Below are 12,040 nucleotides of genomic sequence, written 5' to 3'. Positions count from 1 at the left end.
TGGAAATTGGACTCCTTTAACGTTATTGTTTTCTTTATAACATTTTTTCTCACACAAATAAGATTATAACTATGTTTGACTTCTTATTTTATATTTAGTTTGAATTTTCAAAATTAATTTGGCTTTTAAAATGGTTTTGAACTATAATTTTATTTCTAAGAATTGAAATATTCCAAACTTCAATGCAAAGTAGAACAAGTAGTGTGTCTAAAATTAAATACTTTTAAATTTTATAAATAAATTTCTTTCAATATAAATTTTAATAATATATCATTGATAGAATGATTATAAGTTGTTTATTATTATTATTTTCTAGATGAAACGTTAAAGACCTATATATTTATAGATATAATTAGAAATAATAGAACCTACGAATAACTAAAGAGTGGGGACAAATAACAAACAAAATTGCATTTATATATAAAGAGTAGTATATTTGACCACTTCAACATGGTAGGGTCATAACTCCTATTCTAGTTATCAAATATCAAACTTCTTTAAATCATCAAAAAAACTCAAAAGACATCTAGTTCTAGTCCTTTAGAAGCCTACATATGATAACAATTCTAAAAGATTGATGATAGTTTGGACCCTTTTTTTGGAAGGATCCCTAATATTTGATTTTCTAAGATGTAGAAAATACCCCAAATTTTATGACCAATCCAAAAGTTATGTGTATGTGATTGATTCAGGAGCATCCTGGGTCTAAGGACAATCTTGCATCACCCAAAACTAATTTTGTTTCTATCTTTCAATAAGGGTTGTTTTAGTGCAGAGTTGTTATTTGTGGAAATTAATTATTTTAGTAAGTTGGTCATACAAATTGAGAATGTTCTAGTTTCATAGGTGAAGATTCATCTTATATATTTTAGTTTGTCAGTTGTGTTTTATTGCCATATTATTTGTGTTGGTGAAGTTATTGAAGATTTTTGGTATTTAAATTTTGAGCTTAATTTTGAAGGATTTAGAGGCTTCAAAATAAGGTCAAACTGTAGTTGATGAATGCTTGCACAATCAAGGTACGATATATCAAAAGCTATTGTTTCTGAAAAGTGGTTATAATAGCCAATTGAAGCCAAAAATGTTATGGCCTCCAAAAGTTGGGTTACTTGAAATTAAAATTTTAAATCATTTTGAGCGAACTCTAATGTAATGAAATGTAAAAAAATTATATAATTTGGGGTTGGTTGACCTTAAGGGTTAGGGATAAATTTCTAGAACTTTACTGAGTGGTGGAAAATTTGCCTATATAAGGAAGACTCAAAGGGTTATTTAGGGAAGGTTTGGATTGTAATTCGTAGCTTTATCTTTTGTAGATTGTATTTCTAAAATTTGTAATTCCATACTTTTGGAGATAATAAGAAGCTCACTTTATGTTCTTGCAAATTGTTATTTTTTCTCTTTTAAAAAAAAACATATTTATGGTATTAAGGGGAACAACCTTCATCAAGTGGTACCAGAGAAGGAGTTCCTAAGTTTGTAGATAGATTGCAGACTGTAAGACATTTTGCACCAAGATCGTGGCTAAGATTTTTAATGATAAGCATGAAAATGCCTCCACAAAGGGAACATGGCAGAAGAGCTATCAGTGTGACACTTGAGGCTAGAGGCCTCTAGAGACAAGTGTGAGCATTGCAAGAAAATTTTCATAGAGGGATGAATCTTGAAGTAAGAGATGAAAATGAGGATGAATTCAAGGAAGAAGGAAATGTTGATCAAGACAGAGGAGGTGGTGTTATGAACCAAGAGGAATAATGGCTTTTCAGAGCCATTTCCTAGATTGGAAAAAGATCTAAGATTGAGATCCCCACATTTTTTAGAAATCTTAACCAAGAGGAATTGATCAACTGGACAAATGAATTAGAGGAATATTCTAAGTATGAAGATATCAAGGATCCATATAGCGTAAACTCTGCAAAGGCCAAATTAAAGGGTTGTGCAAAAAGATGGTAGTAGGAGATTCAATTAGAGAAAAATAAAAGAGAATAAGGGAAGATAAAAAGATGAAATCGAAGTGAAAATTCATCTTCGTTGATTATGAGCTTGATTTGCTAAAGAGAATGCAAGGGTTGAAGCAATCAAGAAGATCCATTCGGGAGTATACATGTAAGAGTTCTATCAAGTTCTCATCAGGACATGCTATATAGAAGCTAACAAGGAGAATGTTGTTTGTTACATTAATAGGTGGAGGCCAAGCATTTAGGAGGAGTTTAGTCTAGTTATATAATGACTAGTATTGCAGAGGCATGCCGATTTTCCCTAATAGTAGAGGAAAAACTGAACAATAATTTTGAAAGCAGGCAAAGTGAAAGAAGTTGTTGTGGAAGATCTAGTGGATGGTCTTATGGAGACTAAATTGAAGATCAAAACAAGAAGGATGAGGTGAGTATCAGTTAGAATCAAAGGGAAAATAATTTCAATCATTTGGTTATGTGCAAGATCGTGGTGGGCCAAAAAATGGTGATGTGGAAAAAAAAGGTCCAAAAATGTCCAAAAGCGATTTGAAATTCGCCCTGACTTTTTTCCCCATATCCTAATACCAAATCAAAAAAACCTACCAAAGCATATTGGGTATCCAAAACTTGCACATAGACTTAAAAAATAAATCCAAATGCTTATTTTGTCATTTTCTCTCAACATTAATGGCCTCTACTATCGGGAATTTGTTTCAAATTTGAGTATATATAATTTCTTTACCATTTTTTCACTTCACATTGCATTCAAATTCAAGTAAGTTCAATTTTTTTATTTTAATGATTTAGTTTTTTTTAATGAAAATGAAAGTTTTTTAGTTTGATTTATAAATTGTTCATTCAAATTGTAATTATATGTTCATTTGCATTATAAATAGGCATGGTAAAACCTAACCACCCTCCAAACAATCCCTCACCAAATGATGATCCTCAAAATAATCTAGAACCACTCACTACCCCCTCAAAACCCTCCTCAAATTCAAGACTTGATTGAAAAAAATCTAAATCAATTGAGGGTTGTGCAACAAACATATAACACTATCCCTAGTTCATCTCCCATGCTAGCCACCCTTCATACTATTGTGGCTAATATTGAGACCCTTACTGAGTAACATGATGTAACTATTCATTGGTGTAATGAGATGCACCACCAGTTTGATGATGGTTTGGATTATGATGGGGTTGCAACCCTTAATATTAGTAAAAAAGAATTAATTGACCTATTTCCTAACTAGTATAAAAGTTGACCGTAAAAAACCAAAATTGCAAATCAAATGGTGCATTAATGAGGCCATTAGAACTCATTTTTGGGATCGTCGATGGATGGTTTTTGACAAACCACCACATACCAATTTGGAGCTTTCCATATTTTTTGAGAAAACTATATGCTAAGTTTGTCAAAGGGCATAAAGTTAATTATTAGAGCATGAAGTTGAATATGGGTGTAGGAGGTGGAGCTCCATAGGATAGACCCAGGGAAAAGCGAAAGAAAGCCATCACATTTATCCCCCTTAATATCCCTGTCCCTCATCTAGTCCAACATCTTGATGTCATCAATGAAGCTAGTGCAACATCTATTAGAGCCATTCATCATTTGAGCAATCTACTAGTCACTCAGACTAGGTCATTGTTTCCTCATGTTGATGATGTTGGGACTAGTACATCTAGTAGATCCTCACATGTGTTTGTGTGTGTTGAACACTTGCGTTAACTACAAGATCCTTTGTTTGGGTCCCATTACTGATTTCAAGTTTTAATATGAAATTGGGGATGATGACATAATAAACGTGGATGCATAGACAACCACAACCCTTGCTAGAGATTCAGAGGGGCGGGTAGAGACATGGACTCCTTCTATTGCGGCAAGTCTATAAATTTGATTCGTCATAGAATTGTTAATTTATAATCAATATCTATATTAAAAAATATTTCATAACTTCATACTTATGTACATTATGTGATTCATTTATGTCCAACTGATGACAGAGGATGAGATGAAAGTTTTGGATGTTATCATACTTTTGACCATTTCATTTGGCCTTGAGACCTCTACAATATGTATTATTTGATTACTCATTAATTTCTTGTTTGATATTATATTTTACATGATTTATCATCTTCTTTTTCTCCTGCAGGTTTCACCTGTCAATGGGGGATAGTGTGAGGGGATTGTGCCATCGACCATTGACAAGGGGAAGGTAATTATATGTTTTAAAGTCATTATATGCATATATAGATATATATGTACTTTTTAGTTGTTTGTACTAATGAAATGTTATTGCATTATTTATTTTATAAGGGATGGCCTTTGATGATGCACATACCTAGATTCACCATTCTAGACCCTTGAGCATTTCTATTCGCAATGAGAGCCCTATAGTATGTATATTTATCATTTATTTGTTACTCATCTTAATGTTCTTAGATTATAAAGAAATGATTGTCATCATTGTAAAAATTATATTTTTTATTTTTGTAGGAAACATCTGATGTGATGGAGGGAGATAGGTAGGGCTTTGTATCTTTGCGTACTCAACCAACATTTGCTAATCAAAGATCACCTAAGGTAAATTATAATTTGAAATCTTCATTATGTTATCATTAATAACATTATAGTTTAAGTGTTAGATCAATCTGAAAATCATACAAACATGTTTAGGTCAGACTTAGCAAGGTGGATGCTTTATTGAGGACATATATGAGGACTCCTGAGTAGTGGAGGAAGGCATGGTGAGCCTTACATGAATTTGCATTCATTATTGATCAATATGCATTTGAATAAAAATTTATATTTTTTATGTACAAATCATTTAATTAACTAGTCTAACTTGGATTTTGTCTTTTTTGTTCATACAAGAGCTTGAGAGTTTAGAGGGTGCATTAAAGAGGCTCCATTTTAATGATCCTTCCACATCCTAGAATATAGTAGTTTTTTAGTGATGCCTTAGGGCATATTTTTAGATGGCATATGCCATATTTTATGTATAAACTTTGATTTCATAGACATATTTTGATGGCATGCACCATATTTTGTATACAGATGTACATTTTGACATACATTTGCATCAAACTTATATATGATTATATATTTTAATATATTATATTATTATGAATTGTAATGCACTTCCCAGAGATCCTTGGAACAAGGATAAATACAAGCCAATATTTTTTTTAAAGAACAAGCATGGAATCAAACACATCAACATGCCATCAATGAAAAGATCACAACAGAAGACTTGACCACTTAATCCAGACAACCAATGAATCTCCAAGCTTCACTACTTACTCACGCGTCCAAAACTAACTATGAAAGTTTATGCAAACAAGAAACCAAAGATCTCTGACCTCTCAGGACCTAGGAAGGGGTGCCTCCCAAGAGGGTACCCAAAACACCCTTCAACTCTTGACCATCAAGTCTGAAGATACCTACTATTTGCTCAAGAAGGTTTTTGCAAAGATATCAGGCAATACTTTTCTAGTATCGTACAACATTTCATAGTACTACCAGGTGATACTTTTCCAATGTCGCATGATACTCCTTATAACTAATAGGAAACACTTGGGTGAGTGTAGCAAGATGGTGTACAAAAAGGGGGATATAAGTGGACACCTTTTTTCTGAAATTAGGTAAACCTAAACTTGGACAAAACATTTGAGGGTGATCCAATAAAAATGACAAGATGTATAAAACATATAAATTGTAGTACTCTGAATCTACTTTCTAAACTACTAGAGTTTTTACAAAATGAATAATATTAGGTGGATTAAACCCTATGCACACAAAAAAAATCCTTGATTTTTTAAAGAAAACATAACAGTGTTATTTTTGTGTGCATCACAAAAGATTGAGTTATATTTAGTATCTTGCTAATCTCTTTGGTAGGATGATAGTTAAAGAGTCATATCTAGAAGTTGTGTATTTTTTTGTAATTTTATGATGAGTATTATTATTATTATTATTATGAATTATTGAACTGATTACATCCTCAAATTTTGGTACCTGTTCGTGTACTAAGCATAACTTGCATCAAAATAATAAAAAATTATTTTTTTAATACAAGTGTATAGAATAAAGTGTAGAATAGCAATATATAATTTATTTTGAATTTGGTTAAGTATATAAAAATTTATTAAACAAATGGTAGACATATGTTTGTGAGGAATGTCAAGGCATTAGTAAAATTAATTAAGTTTACAATGTTATTGTTGTCTAAAAAAAGAAAAATTTATATGGCTAAAAAGCTCAGAAGACATGTAAGATTATGGTGGTGATTTTAGAGATACTCACTTCACCAATAGAAAACCTAATGAAGGCAAAGACAAGAATTCATCTTAGAAGATGAAAAAATGTCCAAAGGAAAAAATTTGGAGGGAAAATAGTCTCCGAAGTCTTTGGGACATTTCCCTATACTATCACCAAGCTATAACCCAATCAGGTTTCGAGGATTCAAATAACCCGATCGAGTTATGAAATGAAAAATTGCATTCAAAACTTGATCAGGTTTTGAAGAACTAAAAGTAGGCTTTACTCTGAAGGCCATAACTTTCACATACATAGTCTGATTGACTCTATTCAAAATACATTGGAAAGATATTGCAGAGATCTACAACACGGTGTAGATAAATCAATCCTATGTCATCAAAATATTATTTCCCATTAATTTTAATTAAGCATAATCTAAAATAAGTAGTCATTGTTTTCCAAATGCATAATCAATAGGTAAACACGAATGCTAACATAGTGTTAATTATCTCTCTCTAAAAACACATATACACAATCACTCACTAGCTGAATAAATCCTAAGATATATCTCTCACTTTTCCTAGCCTCTCACATTCTTTAACTAACTAATAATCTCTCTCTCTCTCTCTCTCTCTCTCTCTCTCTCTCTCTCTCTCTCTCTCTAACTTGTTACCCTTATGAATTATCTTTCACCAAGTAATCCCTAAGCCCCCTATCTCTCACTAAACCCTAAACTCTCTCTCTCTCTCTCTCATATGCCCTAATCTCTCTCCTATGCCCCTCTCTATCCATCACTTCATCTCTCTGTAACTCTCTCCATCTCTATCTCACTCTCTTTTATCCTATCCCCTCTCCCTCTTCCTATCCCCCCCCCCCTCTCTCTCTCTCTCTCTCCCCCTCCCTCCTATGTCCCTCTCTCTCCACCAATTCATCTCTCTCTCTCTCACTCTTTCTTATCCTATCCCCTCTCCATCTTCATATCCCCTACTCTCTCTCTCTCTCTACATGAAGCTCCCATTTCATGGATTAGAGGTTAGGAAGAGAGAGAGGGGGTTAGGGATTAGGGTTCATAGAGAGAGAGAGAGAGTAAGAGGGAGAGAGAGAGTAAGGGATAGCAAGAAAGAGAGAGGATAGGATGAGAGAGAGAGAGAGAGAGAGAGAGAGAGAGAGAGAGAGAGAGAGAGAGAGAGAGAGAGAGAGAGAGAGAGAGAGAGAGAGAGCATGATATGATGGAGAGAGTGAGAGGGTATTGTACATGGACAGAGAGAGAAATATGGACAAAGTGGGTTAGGATGGGGAGAGACGGGGGAAATAGAGAGATGGGATAGGATAAGAGAGAGTGAGAGAGAGATAGTAGGATAGGATGGAGAGAGTGAGAAATATGCACAGAGAGAGAGAGAGAGAGAGAGAGAGAGAGAGAGAGAGAGAGAGAGAGAGAGAGAGAGGTTAGGAGTTGGTATGAGAATGAGAGGAACTAAGAGTTAGTAAGAGAGAGATTAGGAGTTAGTGAGTGAATGAGTGAGCAATTTTGTGTGTGAGAAAGGGATAGAGGGAGTGAGAGAGATAATAGAAAGATAAAAACTATCATAATACTCTTACCTACCTATTAATGACTGCTTATTTTAGACCATGATTGATTATAGTGGATGGAAAAGAAAGAATTTATTTCCTACTATTATTTTAGTTGCATAATGTTGTAGATCTCTTCAATATCTTTTCAACACACATTGAATGGAGTCAATCATAGTCTCGATGTGAAATTTATGGCTTTCTAAGTGGAGCCTACTTTTATTTCTTCAAAATCTGATCGGGTTTTGAATAACTTGATCAGGTTTTGAATAACTCGATCAGGTTTTGCATAACTCGATCAGGTTTTGAATAGATTTTTCATCCTAGAAACTTGATTAGGTTTCAAAATCCAATTGGGTTTTGTTTTTTTATGTAATTTTGCTAGGCTTGGTAACCAAGCCTAGCCACTTTTTGAAATTTCATATAACTCGATCAGGTTATTGAATTTTATTTTATTTTTGTTGCGGGGTTGGGGGGGAGGTGTCCACTATTTTGTACACCATCTTGGTGCACTTACCCTTACGGAGTGCACAATAGACCTTACTACTACCATGTGAAACTTTACCAATGTCGTATGATAGAACCTATAACTATCGTGCAATACTTTCTAGTATCGTATGATATTTCTTCTTAAGGTGTGCGATACTTTTTTAGTATTGCCTAATGTTGAACCTCAGTCACCTAAGAATTCAAAGAACCAACCCAATGAACAATCAGAATGGAGAAAGAGTTAGAACCTCCACACTATGGAATACCAAATCCATAATAATTGAGGGTTAAACACTCGAATGAATGTAAAAAAACTAAGCATGCTAGAAGGGATGAATCAAACATCTAATCATCTAATCCATAACATCTAGTAATAATGTAGAAAGGTATCATCATATTAACATACATGAGCATAAATCAACCATCTCTATGAACTGAAATAACATAAATCACATGGAAACATACTCTAGAAGATACAAAGAACTATGTAAGCATCCAACTCCAGAATTGAACAAGGAGAAAGGCCAACTCTATATGTTGGTCCCTAGTAGTGGTAAAGGTAGCTACTTCTACCAACCATGTGGAACCCATAGGCCCACTCCTGTCATACTGATGGAGATAGTGATTTGACCTCAAACACACATAAGACAATCATCCATGGCTAACACTCATGCCAAATAGTACATAGGACTAAAACCATGATCATGAGACAATGCAATACAAAAGGTCCTGGTCAGACACTCTATGGGTTTGCTATGTAGGGACTCTGGTGGAGAGTGTTGGAGTTGAGGAAAGCCAACTCCGAAGACGCCCAAGATCACCTGCATGCAAGAACCTGTCAAAGAGAAACCAAGGAAGGGGAGGAGCATGGAGCAAGGGAAAACCCTAAACGGACATGAGAGACAATATGTGCAGACACAATGAAAATGTATTTACAATAAAAATGTCTTATGTGATTACAATGAGAAGAGCCTGCTTATAAAGAGCTCATGGAAGCTTGTAGAACAAGCTGGAAGGTGCTAGGAGATAAGTGTGACGACTAGAAGGGAACAAACTCCCGTGTTGTCAACAACTAACCACTACATGCATTAAATATAAAATATTAAATAAATGCATTAACCTAAGTAAGCTTAAGTAAATAGAATAAATAATTAATAATTAATTATTTACTCTAACACCCCCCCTTAAGTGCAACTTAGGGAAATGCCTTAAGCTCACAAAACTAAGATGTATGCATAATGGGTCCTGACAATGAGGCCATGTTAGGTACCCAAGTACAATGAAAGAAGAACGCAACCTCTATAAATGGGGAAAGAGAGAAAACCACATGGAAAAAACCCTCCCCCAAAAAGAGGTAAGAACCTAGTGAAGCACTGAAGAAGTCTCCAACTAGGGAAATTGTCCCCTAAAACAGGAACGAGGAGCGATCATGTATAAAGTAGCATCACTGAAGCATGAAGAAGCCGCAAATCTGCCAAACTGCTGATCTGAAGAACCTCCATGGAAGAAGAAGGCACGAACCGAGCATGTCTATATGGTAGATGATCCATCTCACCGAAATGCATAGGTAGCCAACCACTGCAATCACCTTGTATATAGGATCAACCACTGAATACATAGTTCACACTATCGAACCATCGAACCATGGATGCATTAGAACAATAGCATAACCCCCCCTTAATGCAAACGGGGTGTGATGACAAGAAACTGAGAAGGTGGGCCAAAGTCTCCTGCAGACAAATCAAGAACGAGGAGAGCAGAAAAGAGGTACAGACACCGATAAAGACACGGTCAAATTGACTCTACATCGGGCTAATGTCATGGAAGGGACACTCACTTGACAAAGGAAGAATGCCTAAAATAACAAACAAATAATCCCCCCCATGGTGCTTTATGAAAATAGTGCAAGTACAACTGACTCAAAACAATGTTCATGATCCCTAGAATGCAAAAGTGACACTTTATCTCAGTGTGAAACAAAAAAGTGCTTCAAAATGATAGCTACAATGATCAAAACTAAAAAAGAGCTACAACAAAACAAAGTACAACAAAAAACAAAGCAAACCATGCCAGGAAAACGATCCTCAGGCCTAAAACACTCAAAATATCAACCATAGAGCAAAAATGCCAAAACTATGATAGAAAAAGTAGAGGCCAAAAACTAAGGACAAGGACTGCATTTCTAAAAAGGTGATAGAACTAGCTTTCCAAAAATAGAAAGTTTTCAAAAAACAGGCATGGGACGCAAAAGATATGCTTGCCGGAGTCAAAAATAGGACTTCAGACTTTGACTAAAAAATGGGCAATAAAAAGTATCAAAACCAAAAAATACCTACACCAAAATCTCCGTCTCGGAACTAGCTTTTCAACACTTCTTTCGGATCAGAAAAATACCTCCATATGCAAAAGTTATGGCCAAAAAACACAAGTAGGTCCAAAACCAAATCAAGAGAGGTGCAAGCAAGGGCTAGTGCAGCGCTGACGTCATCAAGTCGAGCGATAAAATTTGATGGCTAGACAGTCGTCGCCACAAAAAGGTTGCCAGGTGGCATCACCACGTGGCATGTACGGATGACGACGTGGCAGAGGCCATGTGGCGCCCATGCCACGTGTCACGCTCTGATTCACTGCTGACAGTGCACAAGGTCCACAGTAACGCAACATGCGTCAGCTTCAGACTGGTGCACGTGGCCGCTGAATTGGCAAAAAATGTTGACTGTGCACTACAGGAACTGGCAGAGAACATAGGCAGAGGAAGACGGTTGCGCCACCGGAGAAGTGGGGTGTAGGCGGAGGCGGGGTTCTGTACTGGAGGGAGCGAGGGTGGCCGACCGGCGGCGGCCGGGCCGGGGCTACCCAGCGGCTGCTTAGCTGGTTGCGGTGGCCGACGAGCAGTGCACGGGTGGCCGCCCGACGGCTCGCTAGCGGCATGTTTTAATAAATTTTTTTTGATTTTTTTCGACTCTGCGTCCGTACAATCCGTACGACAGACCCTGGAGGCTTCAAAAAATCCCCAAAAATGCCTTGTGTCCAAAATTGACAAATTTTATATGAATCCTGACTACAAACGGCCTTCTGGATCCAATGGTGATATCCGTTTGGTCCCAAAGTGCTCCAAAAAATTGCTAATCCCTTGATTTGAAGAAAAAATTGCACAAACAAACTAGTGTTTGTGACTCCAAATCACGGCTTCAAAATTTCTTCAACCAAGCAGCAGCAGGAAGGCTTTGATACCATGTTGGAGTTGAGGAAAGCCAACTCCGAAGATGCCCAAGATCACTTGCATGCGAGAACCTGTCAAAGAGAAACCAAGGAAGGGGAGGAGCATGGAGCAAGGGAAAACCCTAAACGGACATGAGAGACAATATGTGCAAACATAATGAAAATGTATTTACAATAAAAATGTCTTATGTGATTACAATGAGAAGAGCCCGCTTATAAAGAGCTCATGGAAGCTTGTAGAACAAGCTGGAAGGTGCTAGGAGATAAGTGTGATGACTAGAAGGGAACAAACTCCCGTGTTGTCAACAACTAACCACTACATGCATTAAATATAAAATATTAAATAAATGCATTAACCTAAGTAAGCTTAAGTAAATAGAATAAATAATTAATAATTAATTATTTACTCTAACAGAGAGTAAGTTGCTTGGTGCTCCCAAGATCAACATCATTATAGACCGTACCCCTTAGGAGGCCAATGCATTGCGTCCCTAAATAAATCATGAAAATAATGTGGTATTTCCTTATCTTATTTAATTACCCA

This window comes from Cupressus sempervirens, chromosome 1 (assembly GCF_028749045.1).
Source record: "Cupressus sempervirens isolate cs-2001-9-10 chromosome 1, ASM2874904v1, whole genome shotgun sequence".
NCBI lineage: Eukaryota > Viridiplantae > Streptophyta > Pinopsida > Cupressales > Cupressaceae > Cupressus > Cupressus sempervirens.
Note: the sequence above shows the minus strand (reverse complement) of the source record.